The sequence below is a fragment of the Microtus ochrogaster genome, linkage group LG5 (assembly GCF_000317375.1).
Source record: "Microtus ochrogaster isolate Prairie Vole_2 linkage group LG5, MicOch1.0, whole genome shotgun sequence".
NCBI lineage: Eukaryota > Metazoa > Chordata > Mammalia > Rodentia > Cricetidae > Microtus > Microtus ochrogaster.
In genome coordinates this window covers 55,851,360-55,865,967 of record NC_022031.1, presented here as the reverse complement: position 1 = coordinate 55,865,967, position 14,608 = coordinate 55,851,360, and the positions used below count along the sequence as shown (strand labels likewise).

Here is a 14,608-nt window from a genome sequence, read left to right as displayed (position 1 = left end):
CGGCGGCGGCGGCGGCGGCGGCGGCGGCAGCGGCGGCGGCAGCTGCAAGTTGAGCTGCAGGGGCAGCGCATACACTACAATGGCTGCTGGAAAGAGGCGTAAGGAAACAATTTCCAGGCCCGCCGCGTCCAGCCCGAAATATGAGAAAAAAATTATTAGAAATTCCGCGGGCGGTGTAAAGGCGGCGGACGGGCCGGAGGGAGGATGTTAAAGCCCCGCGGTGAGTTCTCCCGGGGTCCGGGACGGCGGGGAGGCGTTTAGCGGGAGGAATATCAGGGTTATTTAAATTATGGGACTAGCCGAGGGGGCAGAGGAGCCGCGGCGGCGGCAGGAGGAGGAAAAGTTTGTGCTACTCCCAGCCCCTGCTCAGGACCCCAGAGAGAAAAATAATAATAAAAAATCAAATAAAATCGTGCGGCGGGGCTGCGAGGACTCCCGAGGTCGCTGCTGACAGGGCAGGGGGCGACGCGTCTGGGGACCCGAAGGTGAGGTCGGTGGGAAAAAAAAAACCCTTTTATTCAGGGTCTGGAAAGTTTGAAAAGTTTTCCTCCTCCTCCTCCTCCTCTCTGGTGCTGTGAATATTGTGACAGCGGCAGCGGCAGCAGCGAGAGCGGAAGACATTAGAGACCCGAAAAATAAGGGAAAAATTAATATAAATTCGGTTTTGAGAGGAAACTCTCCGCATTTTCCACCAAAACATCCCGGGGGAAGGTCGCTTCCCAAAGGGCCTGGCGGAGACCCGCGGTCGGCAATATTTGGGGGGCACTGGGAGTGACTTGGGGTAACTTTGCCCCCTTTTCCGAAGAGGTTTTTCTTTTCTGGAGAAATGCATTTGTTTTTGCCCTCTGCCCAGGTGGGATAGCCGAGTCGGGGTGCGGGGTCCGCGGGGCGCCGGACCCAGCAGGGTGGCGGCGGGGGCGTAGGGGGAGGGGGTGCTAAATGAAAGCAGGAGATCGGGACGGAGCAGGGACAGCTTGTTGTCAGTATCATAAACAACCAAAATGGAGGGAGAACTCAGGCATATAACCAAATAAAAATTGTTAAAAAATCGCAAAAAATCCCTAAAAATCCGGGATGCTCCCCCCTTTCTCGCTAAAGGTAAAAGTGTGAACCGCCTTTCCCCTGAAGTCCATTTTGACTTTGCAGGGACCAAGGAGTTAATATTTATTTATTTTTTAAAACTTTCGAAGGGCAAAAGCCTTTTATAACTCCACCGACAATGAGAAAACGTGAAAATCCAATGCAAGAGAAGCAGGGGGAGGGAGGGGAAGGTGGTAGTGCAGAAACCGCTAAACTTATTGGTAATGTGGACTGATCTGAGATAAGATAAACACGATATTTGCTATTTTATAACTCCCTTTTAATGATCTTTGCGGGGTTTGCTTTTTTTTTGGTAGGAAAGACAGTGATGCCATTTTCTTAATAGAGTTAATGTGTGTGATTGGAAGAAAAAAAACCTTTGCGGCTTTAGATTGCATTTTCGTCGCATTTATGCCTCAGGTTTTGTTAGTGGCTCCCTCCTTTCTTTAAACTGGGCTCTCCAGAGAAGAGGTGGAAAGGTGCTGTTGCCCAGAGAGACTGGAGGGCGAGACTGGCGAACCTTCTGGGGAGGGGTGGGGAGTTGTTTGGCTTCTCCCTTCCTGACACGTTTGCTTCACCTGTTCGCCCTCACTAAGGAATGTTGGACTGAGGGTTTCTGGTTTTATGTATATAAAAGGATGGTGCCTCTTGCATCACATTGATGGTAGTGGGAAAGTGCTGCTGATGTTGGTTCCACGTGGGATCTGGGACAGAGCAGGGCATTTTAAAGGGACAGCCTCTCTTTTCTTAGGGTTTGCATCACCTAAGCAGACTTACTGTCTGAAGACCAGAGGCAGAGGTGCTGGAAGTGGGTGCTGATGGAAGAGCCTTCTCTTTCCATTACTAAGTGCACCCACGTTTAGGAGTGATGGAGGGAGAGGAGGGATAAACAAGCCCGGCAGAAGATGGACATGTGTGTGGCTTAGTTTTCATCCACGCTGTTCTTTTATGTAACGAGCCCTCCCAGAAACTTTTCATGTTACATTGCTTTTCTCTGGAAGCTGATTTTGGAAGGAATTGTGGAAAAATGGAAATACTTGAAGGTGTGTGGTGTAATGGTATAGCATTATTGAACAGTTATGAATTCTGTGCAGTGAGATCAAAGAGCCATGGATGCCCATAATGGGGGTTTACAGCCATTTTGTAAAATACCTAATATTCAGTTTGGCTTCAGGTACATTGAGGACTTCTGGTTGGAAGTTACAGGCAAAGTGGTGAAGATTCTTGAACATTGTAAGCAGTAGGCATTTCTGGGGAGGCGGGAGTGGCTCTCGTGAAGACCATGGAAAACTTTATATACACATCCATTTTTCAAGTCCACCCTATGCATATGTTGTAACTTTACCCTTTGGAAGTGAAAATGCTTGAAAATCCTGAAACCTATCAATTTGCATCTTTTCAGCAGAAGGGATTTGTGTCTAACAGGCAATGTTTACTGATCTTTAGCTCCTATCGGCTCTTGTGCCTTCGATGGCCACAGTATTTTCGAAAGGTCAAATGTGTACATTGTTAACTGTCCTGGTACTTGAGATGAAGACTGATCTGGACTGGAAACAACTGACATTGGGTTTTCCACAGGCATCTGGAGTTTGGGAAATGCACCTCTGTGTTGCTTTGTTTTTTACAGTTTGTAGAAATGGATCAGAGTTAGAACTGAATTTCTAGGCTTCTTAGGCAATGTTCTCTTTTGCCGTACTGTATGAAAGTTATTATTTTGAAGTCCATTGTGTGCTAGTTCCTGTTTCTAACTGAACATTTCTCAGCACCTTTCTGTAAATACCTTCACGAGAATTCTCTCAGTGTCCTGTGAGCATCATCCTGTGGTTTCCCACTTGGGAAACAGCCACAGCTTTCTAAGAAGTCACTAAAGAAAACACAGTGTCACAAATCACTATTAAATCATAATGGGTTGAAAAGAGATTAAAGTATCAATGAAGAAGATAACCCCCCCACCCACTCTAACCTTCTGTCCAAAGGGTTCAGAAATTCCTGTATTACTTCGAAAACCTCTGAAGTTTATTTTGCATTTTCATTGTGTTTTTGGCTTAAGATAGTTACTTTTGACTATAAGTAGTCAGGATTGTGCTTTGTGCTTAAAATACACCAGACTTTTGGATACTGAACAGTTGCCACTTCAGCAAACCAAATACTAATACCAATAAATTCAGTGTCAGTCAAAGTCAAGGCAGGTTTTTGCTTTTAGTTGTTAGCTCATTGAGCTGTTAAGTTGTTTGGGCACTTAAAAATAGGAATCCATTCTTTATTGTCAACCTCAACAGAAGTTCTCCTGTTAAAGGTTATTCTTTCTCATATAGAGTGATATAAACTTTATGTTTGGGTTTTGTACAGCCAGTTACTTTTCTAAATCAGAAAATGTGCTCAGAATGTCCAGATTAAAACCTGTGAGTCTTAGAGTCTCGTTTAGATAGAGAGCCACAATAGCTGGATTGAACTGGTTTTTTAAGGTTTTCTGATGCCATAGAAATCCTACCTGTTGAACGTCCTTTGTCTAGAAGTCCTATTAAATTATACCAGTTTACAAAATTATCTAAGGGTATCTCCTGCTCCACATAAGGTCAGAGAAACCTCACTGGTTTAGATCCCTGTCTGAGACTTAGATGCCCAGTGTTGCTGTTCCGAACTCTGAAAAGAATTTTTCTGCTGTGGTAGATGATGTAGTGAGTGTGGGCTAGTACTGATAAAACTCCATATCTGTGTATTTATTATAATCAAAATATTTCAGTAAATACATTTCATAGCTAAATTAGTGAATTTGTCTATCAATATAGTTGGAAATTTTAAGAATGCTGTTTATGTTTTAATATCAATCAAATATGGGAATTTTCCTTCATTGTTATTAGAGTTTTTATTTTTGTGAAATACATTTTCATATAGTATCCTGGAATTTTACCTAAGAATTAAATTGTTGTTTCTAAATTAAATGTCATGTTCCTATTGTAACTGGGATTTTAAAAAAGACAACTAAAATCCATGTCCATTGCTGCCTTTGAAGTTTGCTTTCAGTAATCATTTTTCTCAAGTTGTATAATCAAAATGTTCACCCTTCTAGGAATATTTTGATATTATTATTTGTAATTTTCTACTTTGGGAATTTAACATATAAAAAGTTAACCTGTTCCATGTGAGCATGTGAGGGAAGAGTTTCAGAAGAAAAGTGTATCTGTTGAGCAAAAGCTAAGCAAGGGGGATCTGTTCAGGGTGACAGAGAGAAGCCCTCCCTTGAGCCGTCATCTCAAGTGTTTGAAGAACCTTAGAAACATTTTTTTTCTAAAACACTGAATATGTTGAAAGCATGTCTGTCATTGCTTGAAAACAAAGGCAGACCTTTAATTTCTTTAATTTTAACAGGAATTAATGTAGGCAGCACATTTAAGCAATTAGTAAGTGTTTAGGTAGGCTTAGAAAAGTGTTTACAAACAAGTTCAATGCAAGGGCAGGGTCCACGGTTCCCTGTGATTTCAGAACTCATACAGAAGAGCTCTTCTCCATCCCGACACAAAGACACTTTAGAAGTGATTTATTGTTGCTTTTATTTTGTAATCATATCACTGTTAACTTTTTTGAAACTCTGAAATCTGCTGTTAATGCTTTTCCTTCGTATCAGGGCAAATTTATATATCATTTGAAATTTTAATTTCAGATTTAATTTGAGAAAGTAAATGAGTATTTCTAGATTATAAATTTTTATGAAAGGTTGGTGTGTAGGTGTTAACATTTGACATTATGAGAAATATATCTGCAGAAAAGCCCAATAGACGTTATGACAGAGGCATAGTTTGAATTTTACTTTTCAGTTTATTGGCCTTTCTCCCTGAGGTTTGCATTCTACCTTGTGTGTCCTCCTGTCTGTGTGTCCTCCATACAGGAGAGAATTGACCAGGATATGGTGATGCTGACTCTCAGAGACATTTGAATGCTTTTGGGTTCTGATTTTGTATATGTATTAGTGTTTGTTATTCTTAAGGCTTTTACTTTTTATAATGCATATCCAAGTACAGAAAAGTTATAAAACAAATAATATCTCATTTTTTAAAAAGGGAAATAGTGTGATGTGACATTAAAATTGTTAGTGTTTCAAGGTCCCTGTGTGCCTTGTAAACAGAGTCCCCGCAGGATCCTGGTGTTGAAACTAACCAGAGTCTGTGTTGGGGTTTGAGAGGACTGCCTATGAAATGGGCATGCGTGCACAGGCTGAATGTCTGCTGCTACAGCCTAGGCTGATGGGAAACTCAGTTTGCTAGGAGTATTCTTCGCCTTGTTTTTTAAATGGAACTTTTTCCTAATTTAAAATCATAGAAAACCTAAAATGTGAAGATAGTAGAGAACAAAACTGTGGTTTTGGTGCCATTTAAATATAAGACTTCTGACAATCGAAGTGTACTCGGCATCAATGTAAACTAAATGTTCAAAATAATGATGAGAGACCGGAGAAGTAAGAATTTCAGAATAAAACAGTTAATTATGATAACCTTAAAATTCAACTTATGAATAAAGCATAACCAGCTATAAAGCAAAAATCGCAAGTTTACAAAAGGATATCTGAGTGTTAATTTGGGGGAGCTTATCAGAGAATAATTTTAGTGTAAATTGCTGAATTTGTAACTACCTTTTAAAATTAGACCTTCAGAGCCTCTGCCCCTTCTCTCTTTAGATTTGGATTAAACTAAATTCTACGAATGATTTGTTGTGATGATTTGAAATTCTTCTTTTTAACAGAAGGAAAAGGAGAAAGTCATTTTCTGCTGTTTCTAAAAAAGATTTTAAAGAGGATTTAAGTATGTAGTTCTGTGAAATAGTCTGAGAGCCTTAGGAGGCGTTGAAAATTGCCTTCCTTGTTCTTTACTGGAAAGCTTAAAACTTTTCTAGGTTAGTAAAATAAATTTCAAAGCCTCATTCTAAGAATAGTTTTTGTTCTGTGGATTTTTAGGGGCAATTTGAATAATTTCTTACAACCTTGAGAACACTTTAAAGCCTTTCACAAGATGCAGATAGGAGTGTTCCACAAATGAGACTTGATTTTCAGAACATTTTAAGGTGTATGCTGCTGATTAAAGACGTTTCTCTTTCTCATTTACTAATTAGCCATTGGTTTTCTGAAGGAGAATTGAAGCCTTCTCTTGTGGTCTCTAAAATTCACCTTTAGTTTTGCAGCCTGCTCTGAGTCCTTCTGGCAGTGTAGTGCACTGTAGAGTCTTGAGATCTACCTGTTTTGAGAACGAGAGCCTCATCTTACACTTTTCAGTTGTTAATATTAAACTATTGTCCCAGACCAGTGTTGGTGTACTGCGTGTAGGTTGTTTATGGTTTTTCTATGTTACAGTTTCTGAGTATGAGAATGTTGTCAGAGTAAATGATGCGCCTCATACCGTAAAAAGGAAAAAAAAAAAAAAACAACTACTGTCTGATCAGTGGGCATTAGAATCTTTAGGATACATTTTTTGGAAACTAAAAATCAGTTTTTAAATGAGGACTCTTAAGTCTTTTGTCTAGTAGGCAGAATCAGAAAGTGTAGCTGTCGGTTCTGTTTCCCTGAAGATCCATCAAGGGATTGTTCTAGATGGGGAGAATTTTAGGGAACCAAAGCTGGAAGCTTAAGGTTGTTTAACTTTGCAGGTTCAACACAGCACCGATTGAATTTTAGTCTACTAGCTTTTCTCAGTAAATTTGCTTTATTTTCTTATATTGTCTTAATGCTATAATTATAGAGCCCAAATTAGTTCTCAGAGTGCCCAAAGGAGTTACAATAAAAGATTCTATTGTATCATCTTAAGGCAATGAAGTAAAGTAGCATTTAAATAAGAGTGCGTTCCCTTTCTTAGGTTGCCTTTTGCATTTTCTAAGGACAGTTTCTGTGAGGGTTCCATTCTGGAGAAGGGAAATTAGCTCTACTGCTTTGACATGAAACTTATTATAATTTTTATAACTTTATGGAAATTTTGGTACTTTGCATGTGATGGGTAAGATCTGTCCTGTCCTTAAAATGAACAGTGGTGTGTCCAATGTACCTGATTGCAAACTCAGCCTCAGACCCTTAAAACTGCTTAAGTAAATGTCAGAAAATGTTTTTCCTGTGTTTTGGTAACTTGTTATTGCTGAGGTAATTTAATTGCGTAAATTTCTATCTTAGTTGTATTTCTCTTCTAATATTAGTATTTTATTTGAAAACTGTCGGAAAGGTGTGTGATATCAGCATTAAGATAGAACTGGACGGCCAATAAAATAGTTGCACCAATCGTGGTGGCAGCAGCCCTGTTGGTTCTTTCTTGGCAGAGTTAGAGGTTTCCAGAGAGCGAACGTCCAGGTGAGTACAGCGTGCGTCCATCTGTAGGACTCGGGGACCTCGTCTGCTCTACTTTCCCGAAGCAAAACCTGTGCATCCTCAGAAGGGATGGCACACAGAAAGCCAATTTCAGTCTGCTCGGTGGGCAGGGCACATGTCAGCCTTCCCAGGGGTTCCTTTCAGACTTCTAAAGAAAGGTATAAGGCAGTCCTCAAAAGTAACTGTCATGCGTCATGTTTTAAAGGACTGTGTGTGAAGATGTGTTGCCGTCATCGGTTACCCAAACTGAGATGAAAATAAACCACCAAATAATAAACTTAACTGGAAAAAAAGAGAGATTTAAATATTTATCTGAATAAATTGATTTACTGTTGAAAGAGACAGAATTTTAGCCGAAAGAATTGTTTTTGTTTCTGAATATGCTTTTAAGTCCTAGAAGTTTGTAAACAAAGTAATTGTTAAAATAAAATAAAGTCTGGCAGTCTGCAAAAGGTCTTAAGCATTTGTCTTTGACAGTTAATAAACATATTCTAAATGGCCAAAATTGCATCAAAGATTTTAGTATCTTCAATCATATTGGTTGTTTCTCAAAGAAAAGTGTTAACAGATAGCCTGGTACTCACTGCGCATCCACTGTGTTTGAGAGCTTTAACTGTTACATGTTTGCAGACAGTGCTGCTTTTGGGTAAAGGCACTGTTCTGAGTGTTTTCTTCAAAAGTCCTCATTGTGCATATTATAACTCCATTCAGTTTTATTAAACTTATTTCTTCAGCGTGCCCCTGTTCTCGCTGCATGCTGTTCTTAGAAGGGAGTCGTGTTCTGAAGTACCTTTGCCCACGGCTCAGGTTATCTCAAAGTAGGCACTATGGATACTCCACCTTGGCCCAGTGTCATACTTGAATGAAATGATACTCAATTCACCCTTTCTTGGTCACAGCAAGCAAAGGAGAAAGCAGCTTAAAAGAGCAGAACGGGTCCCGTCCCGAGGGTGACTCATAATGCCTCTCTGCAGTCCATGGTCCCTCTGCCAGAATGAAAAGAACTTGTTAATTAAAACCAAAATGCCCGTGTGTCTGCGAACTTTTTTCCTAATCAGGATTCAGACACACTGGTGTGCTCCCCTTGGCATCCAAGTGTGCTTGCTGCTTGGCTCTGCTCTGCTCTCACTGCTGCCACCCTGTGTATGGCAGAGCTGCTGCGGCAGGCACCCAGCTGCTGTGTTAGCCAGTGGTGAGGTTCTGGAGCACCCGTGGGACAGGAGCGTGCAGGGCGATGCGCGTGGACGCTCCTGTGTGTGCCCTGCCTCTGTGTGTGCTGCTGCACTCCGGCTAGGTCTCAAAAGTTCTGCAGCCCACAAGTGCCGTGTTCAGCTGCCAAAAGAGAGAATTTGGGAAAACCCTGAAGGTAAATGCTGCTGTCTGTCTAATCTGCCGTGTCACTGAAACGAAACAGCACTGGGCGAGTCCTTCACGTGTGGCTTGAAACTGGTCACGTCAGGAAGCAGAGGTCCCGAGCATGTAAGGATGAGGAGTGTCATGAGAGTTTTTATGTTAGCCAAGTTATAATTGCAAGTTCTTCCTAGTAAAAGCAAAACCAAAACGATCGCACACAAAAAGAGACTGTTTCTGCTTAGGAGGAAAGGAAACTTAACTTGATTGGTTAAGTTCTGTGAATCACTGGCCAACATGACTTTTAAATTATATCATCGTCGTATTTAAGTATTAATGCTGTGCTCCAGCCATAAAACACTTGGGCTGGACCGCAGCAGCATCCGTCTGCTTCCACCTTTCTTGTTTCATTTTCAAAGCAGCCTGAGATAGGAAGTTCAGACGGAGTGGGTGTACAGCACGCATTGAGTGAGTCTCAGCATGAGCGGACTACAAAAGCTAATTATAAATTTATTAATACCAAGATTAACATATTTAAGAAGTAATAAATTTGTTGCAAGAATTAAAATTTGAGGCTTAACGTTTCACTGATTCACTCAGGTTGGAGAGTGTTGTATGGATGCTTATTAAGCTATGTATTTATATGCATATATATAAATACATATATATGTGGAATTGGTGGGAAATGTATGTGCTTTCTAAGGGAAAGTAGATTCAAAAATATTATAAATCTAAACTTTGTTTTACAGGAAGGATCTCAGACATAGTTCATTTGAGTCAGATTTACGGCCAAGCCACCTGATTTCTGGATGGTCACTGTTTCTTTCAGGAGTTTTGAATGGCTTTGCTTCAGTAAACAATGTAATTCTATATGGTAGCAGTGGAAAGTATTGCTTAGGCTGGTTAATTTTCGATATTGAACTCCTAAGACTGGAGTGTACCCATGGCCCTTCCCTCCCAGGAGCTGTAAAGGAAATCACTGCAGTGTGTGTGTGCTGTCTACCCCCTATGAGAAGGCCAAGAGCGAGAGCTTCACCTGGGCAGTCCTGTGATGGTCCCCATGTTGAAGGGTTGGGCATTTTTTCAGCTCTGTAAATACCATTTGGAATCTTTTTAAACGTAACTGATATGAAAATGTGATTAAATTTTGAATCAGTATTGGAATACTACCATCTTCAAAGAAACTTTTTTTTTTTTTTTTTTTGGTTTTTCGAGACAGGGTTTCTCTGTGGCTTTGGAGCCTGTCCTGGAACTAGCTCTGTAGACCAGGCTGGTCTCGAACTCACAGAGATCCGCCTGCCTCTGCCTCCCAAGTGCTGGGATTAAAGGCGTGCGCCACCATCGCCCGGCGTCCAAAGAAACTTTTTAAAAATGTATTTGCTTCTCTTGTTTCTTACTCTTCATAGCAACCTCAAGGTAAAACTAGACCGGCTGACATTATTTTAACAAAGCATTGTAAACAGCTGTACAGATTTGCCTAAAATCACAAGAATTTACACTGGTTTGAAAGACAGACTGCAGCCGGGCGGTGGTGGCGCACGCCTTTAATCCCAGCACTCGGGAGGCAGAGGCAGGTGGATCTCTGTGAGTTCGAGGCCAGCCTGGTCTACAGGCTCCAAAACCACAGAGAAACCCTGTCTCGAAAAACCAAAAAAAAAAAAAAAAGAAAGACAGACTGCGGCTTCCTTGCCTTTGCTCGAGGACGGAGCGCCATGCCACTGGTCGAGATGGTCATTGGTACCTAACGTTGACCCATTCTGTAGTGAGAGACCAGAATGACTTTTTTACTTCGCTTCCTGACAACTAAAACTTGATTCTTGTGCTAAGTGGATATCGAAGTACCCTTGCCACTCTTTTAGGGTACCTATGTTCACTGCCTTAACTTTTACTTGCTTTTAAAAATGCCAGTTAAGTGGTGGGCGAAACTACAAAAGAAACACAAAGGCAGTATATTTTTAAATGTCCAGAGAGTAACATAGATATCAAACACTATGGAAGGAAGAAGGGAAGCTTGAGATGGGCCTTGGAAAAGGCTTGAGTTAGAAAGATGCAGGAAAAAAAGAGGGAGTGACATTTAGGTGAAAGAAATGGTTTCACCAGGAGTAGGAGGCAGAGATGTGCTTCTCGCCTGGTGCGCTGAGACTGCCATCCTGGTCCTGAGGGAGCCAGGCAGGGCAGGAGGAAATGGGTGTGCTGGGTCTGACCAGGGCAGGCCCTCACGTGATCCTCTGCTATTTGGAGTGCTCAGGTATTCCCCGTCAGGTCCATGTTCACCAGAATTCTGGGTATTTGTTTACAGTAGTGACTGGTTCTCAGCAACCCCTACAACTTACAGTTTAGACATCTGGCTTCTACTCATAAAACCACCCATGGTCACTCAGTTGGAACCAGAATTGCAGTTTGGCACTTCTGCTGTAGGGGCATAGTCGCAGTGGACATGTGGAGAAAGGACAGGAGAGCCAGGCTCAGAGGAGCAGTCCTAGAGCAAGGGCGCACAGCCCTGTGAAGGTCTGCCCTGGGACTGAGGATTGGGATGGCAGTGGGCAGGAGCAGCAGGGGAGGCTAGCCAATGAGACAAAGGCTATGCCCGGTCAGTTCTTCAATGGGCTTTTATCCTGGCTGGGAGAGAGGCTCGCTGAGTCTCACGCTGGACCTTTGGTGATCCAGTGATACTCAGGCCCTGTGCTCCGTCCTTTCCCTGCAGTCCCCACCTTTAGTGTCCACTGGTGCCTTTGCCTAAGACTCACCAGGCCTCCTGCCGCCTTTCCAAAGCAGGCTGTGACCTGGGTTTCCGTAGTGTTGCCCAACACTTCTTCCAAGCCCTGGGGAGACTGTATCCTAGCTGTCTAGCTGTCTATGCATGGTATGAGGCGAGCTGCTGAGACAACCTGGTAGGCTCCCCCTCCCATACTGGAATTGCCCATCTTTCTTCTCTGCTTATAAACTGTGCTCATATTTTCTTCCATCAAAAAAGTAAAACCCAAATCTTAACCTTCATTCCAGCCCCTCAAGTATCTCTTTCCCTCAGCAGTGCCAACCTCCTGAGGAAACAGTTTGTGTTTTGTATGTGGTCTCCGTCCTTTACCTCCCCATCTCTAAGAAAACAGCACTCTTTCCCTAGGAGGCAAATCTAGTGGCATCTTTTAGTTGTCACCATGGGGTGATCTTTGGTGCTGTCATCTGCAAACTCTAGCCTCTTGCTTTCCTGTGTCCTGCTGTTCTGTTACACTGCTGTCAAAACCAGTTATGGCTACAAGAATTCATTTTGCTACTTTCTCAACTTTTGTCTATCTTTAAAATGGCCTACAATAGATTTCAGACGATCCGTGCAGGCAGCATTCCCCGTAATGCTGTGCAGGGAATCTGTGTGTCTGTCTGTATGCTACAAGCACTCTGGTTCTGTCCCGAAAGGTACCCAGTAGTGACGAAGGCAATTTGTATACAGTGCATGATGCTCACAGCTTTCAGGAACTGAGAAAGGCACACAACCTGTTTTGAGACTTTGGCCCTGCTGTGAGGGTCTCAGAGCAGTCACCTGATATTGTACTCCACTGAGGATAAACACTTGCTTCCTTAGCATGAGAGGGATATACAAGTAACACTGTAATACACAATTCCGGTAGTCATGGCTTTCCTCCAAACAGCTTTTTCTTTTGAGGTGGGGGCAATAATTACTCCTGGGGACATCTTCCTAGGCAGAAGACTTTTATCACAGAGCTCCGAACCGCTGCACAAGGTTTGCTCAGACTTTCTTCCCCGCAACTCGTCCTACAGATTGCACAGATGTTCACTATATGTCTGGTTCTCAGAGAAAGAAGAGATAAAAGCCGGAGGTGCACACCTTACCCTCTAATGCCAGCTCAGGAGGAAGACTGGGTACACGCAGATGGGACTGAGCTCCTAGCGGGTAACAAGGTGGCTGGACACAGGCACTGTCACTGCAGCTCAGAGAGCAGCCCAGGGATAGAGAAGGGGCTGGTTCACTTGTCTAAGGAGCTGTGTAGCTTTCGAGGAGCCCCTGCCCTCTAGCCACGGGCCTTGAGGAGACAGCAGTCACCGTCATCCTGCAAGGGGCACCTTATGCGGCTCAGGAGCTCCACTTACTTCTGGCTGGCAGTCCCCAAGGAGAGCACAGGGCATTTGGGAAGGTGCCTCTCTAGCTGGTCCCCTAACTTGTTCCCTTTGCCTCTAGTTTCTAAAGTTTTCCCTCACTGGAGCAGGACTGCTGTCTCATTATCCTGCCAGGTTTTCCAGGTTGTTCCTCGTTATTCAGGCGACTATACAGAAATTCTTTTGTGTTTGCTGCTGTCTCCGAGGGTCCTTGTTCATCCAGCCCCTCAGAACTATGCATCTTTGGATTCCTTCTTCCTGTCTTCTGCCACCTGTCAGTCTGAGGAAGCCCTGCTTGCAGTCTGAGGAGAGGCTCTAGCTTAGTACCTGATGTCTGACTCGAAGCAGGCATGGTGCCGTCTGCAGTATGCATAAAACCCAGGAGGGAAAGATTGACATGTAGGGAGTTGGCTTATATAGAAAGGCACATGGGAGACCACGAGAGAGGCAGAGATAGTGGTTTCATGAGCATGAAGCTGCACATAGCACAGGAGGAACCTGATGCTCAGTGAGAGGGTGCGCAGAGGGCTAGGAGATCCAGCAGCCTGCAAGTGTCGGGACATGCTGGCTTGCCGGTAAGCAAGGACAAGTGGGAAAGCAGTGCCACCAAGGGAAAGTGCAAAGGAAGTGGCCAAACCGAGGACTCGGGAAAGCAAGGGCTAGAGTTTGCACAGTGATGGCACTGAAGATCACCCCATGGTGATAACAAAAGGATGCCACTAGGTGTGCCTCCTAGGGAAACGGTGCTGTTTTCTTCTGTGATAGGCTGGATGGTAAAGGACGGAGACCACATACAAAACACAAACTCTTTCCTCAGGAGGTTGGCACTGCCGAGGGGAAAAGATGCTTGAGGGAGGTAAAGTGAATAAAATATCCACAGAATTGGTGAATAAATACAATTATCTAGTTTCCTCCCAGTTGTTAGCTAGGTAGGTTTAGAGTTCTTACGTGGTCATGTGCAGAGATCATTGTTTACTTCTCTGGCAGTTTTCTTCAGCTCAGTTCTTAGGTATAAACCGGGTGGGCAAAAAGCTAAACGTCTGTGTTTTCCTTAGCATGTCAGTCACATGGTCATCTGGACCTCTAGGAGAGACTCTCGGTGACCAAGTCGGACCGGAGGGTGTCTGCATCTCAGCCGTCAGCGCCACCCACCCTGTGTGTGCTTTTGTTCCTCACCCGTGTCCCTCATTGCTCCCCTTAACCGTCACCTCGGTCACCACCGCCTTGGACTGCTGATCTTCCCGGACCCCAAATCCCATCGTCCAACTTACTGTTTTTCCCCGAAAAACTGGCTCAGAAGGGACATGGTGCCTGCTTTAACACCGCTGTGTTGGGGAGGGGCATCGGTATGGTGCTTGGCTGCTCGGAGCCCATGTCCTCCACCATGCTCAGGATCATCACGATCATTGTTGTGCTTTGACGTTACAGGCTTGCGTTAAGGTAGGAAAGGACTCCTCTGTCAAAGCGAACTCATTAGATTTGGCAAAGCAGGAAAATTAAAGAGAGATTGTGCACCATTACCAAATAATCATTTTAAAATGATAATGTAAGTTGGCACTTGAGCTATCTGGAAGACTTCAGCTGAGGCATCTGAAGTATCGGGACTACTCACAAGTCCTGACAAGGTGCCCTGATGTTACAGTCCTCCACAGTCCTCCAGACACACACTCGCACGAGCAGTGCAGCACTCCCTAGTGCCCACACACACACTCGCACGAGCAGTGCAGC

General features: G+C 43.4%; 1 protein-coding gene and 1 pseudogene across 1 annotated transcript in view; both read left to right on the top strand.

Moving 5' to 3' along the window:
* Positions 1-154: 154 nt before the first annotated feature.
* Plag1 (PLAG1 zinc finger) overlaps positions 155-14,608 on the top strand; it is a 39,680-nt gene continuing 25,226 nt past the window's right edge. Inside the window, exon 1 of the mRNA XM_026786572.1 lies at positions 155-220. The gene's annotated coding sequence lies outside the window, so the exon portion shown is untranslated. The remainder of the gene's footprint in view (positions 221-14,608) is intronic.
* Positions 14,229-14,608, top strand: part of LOC113457742 — a 2,240-nt pseudogene continuing 1,860 nt past the window's right edge.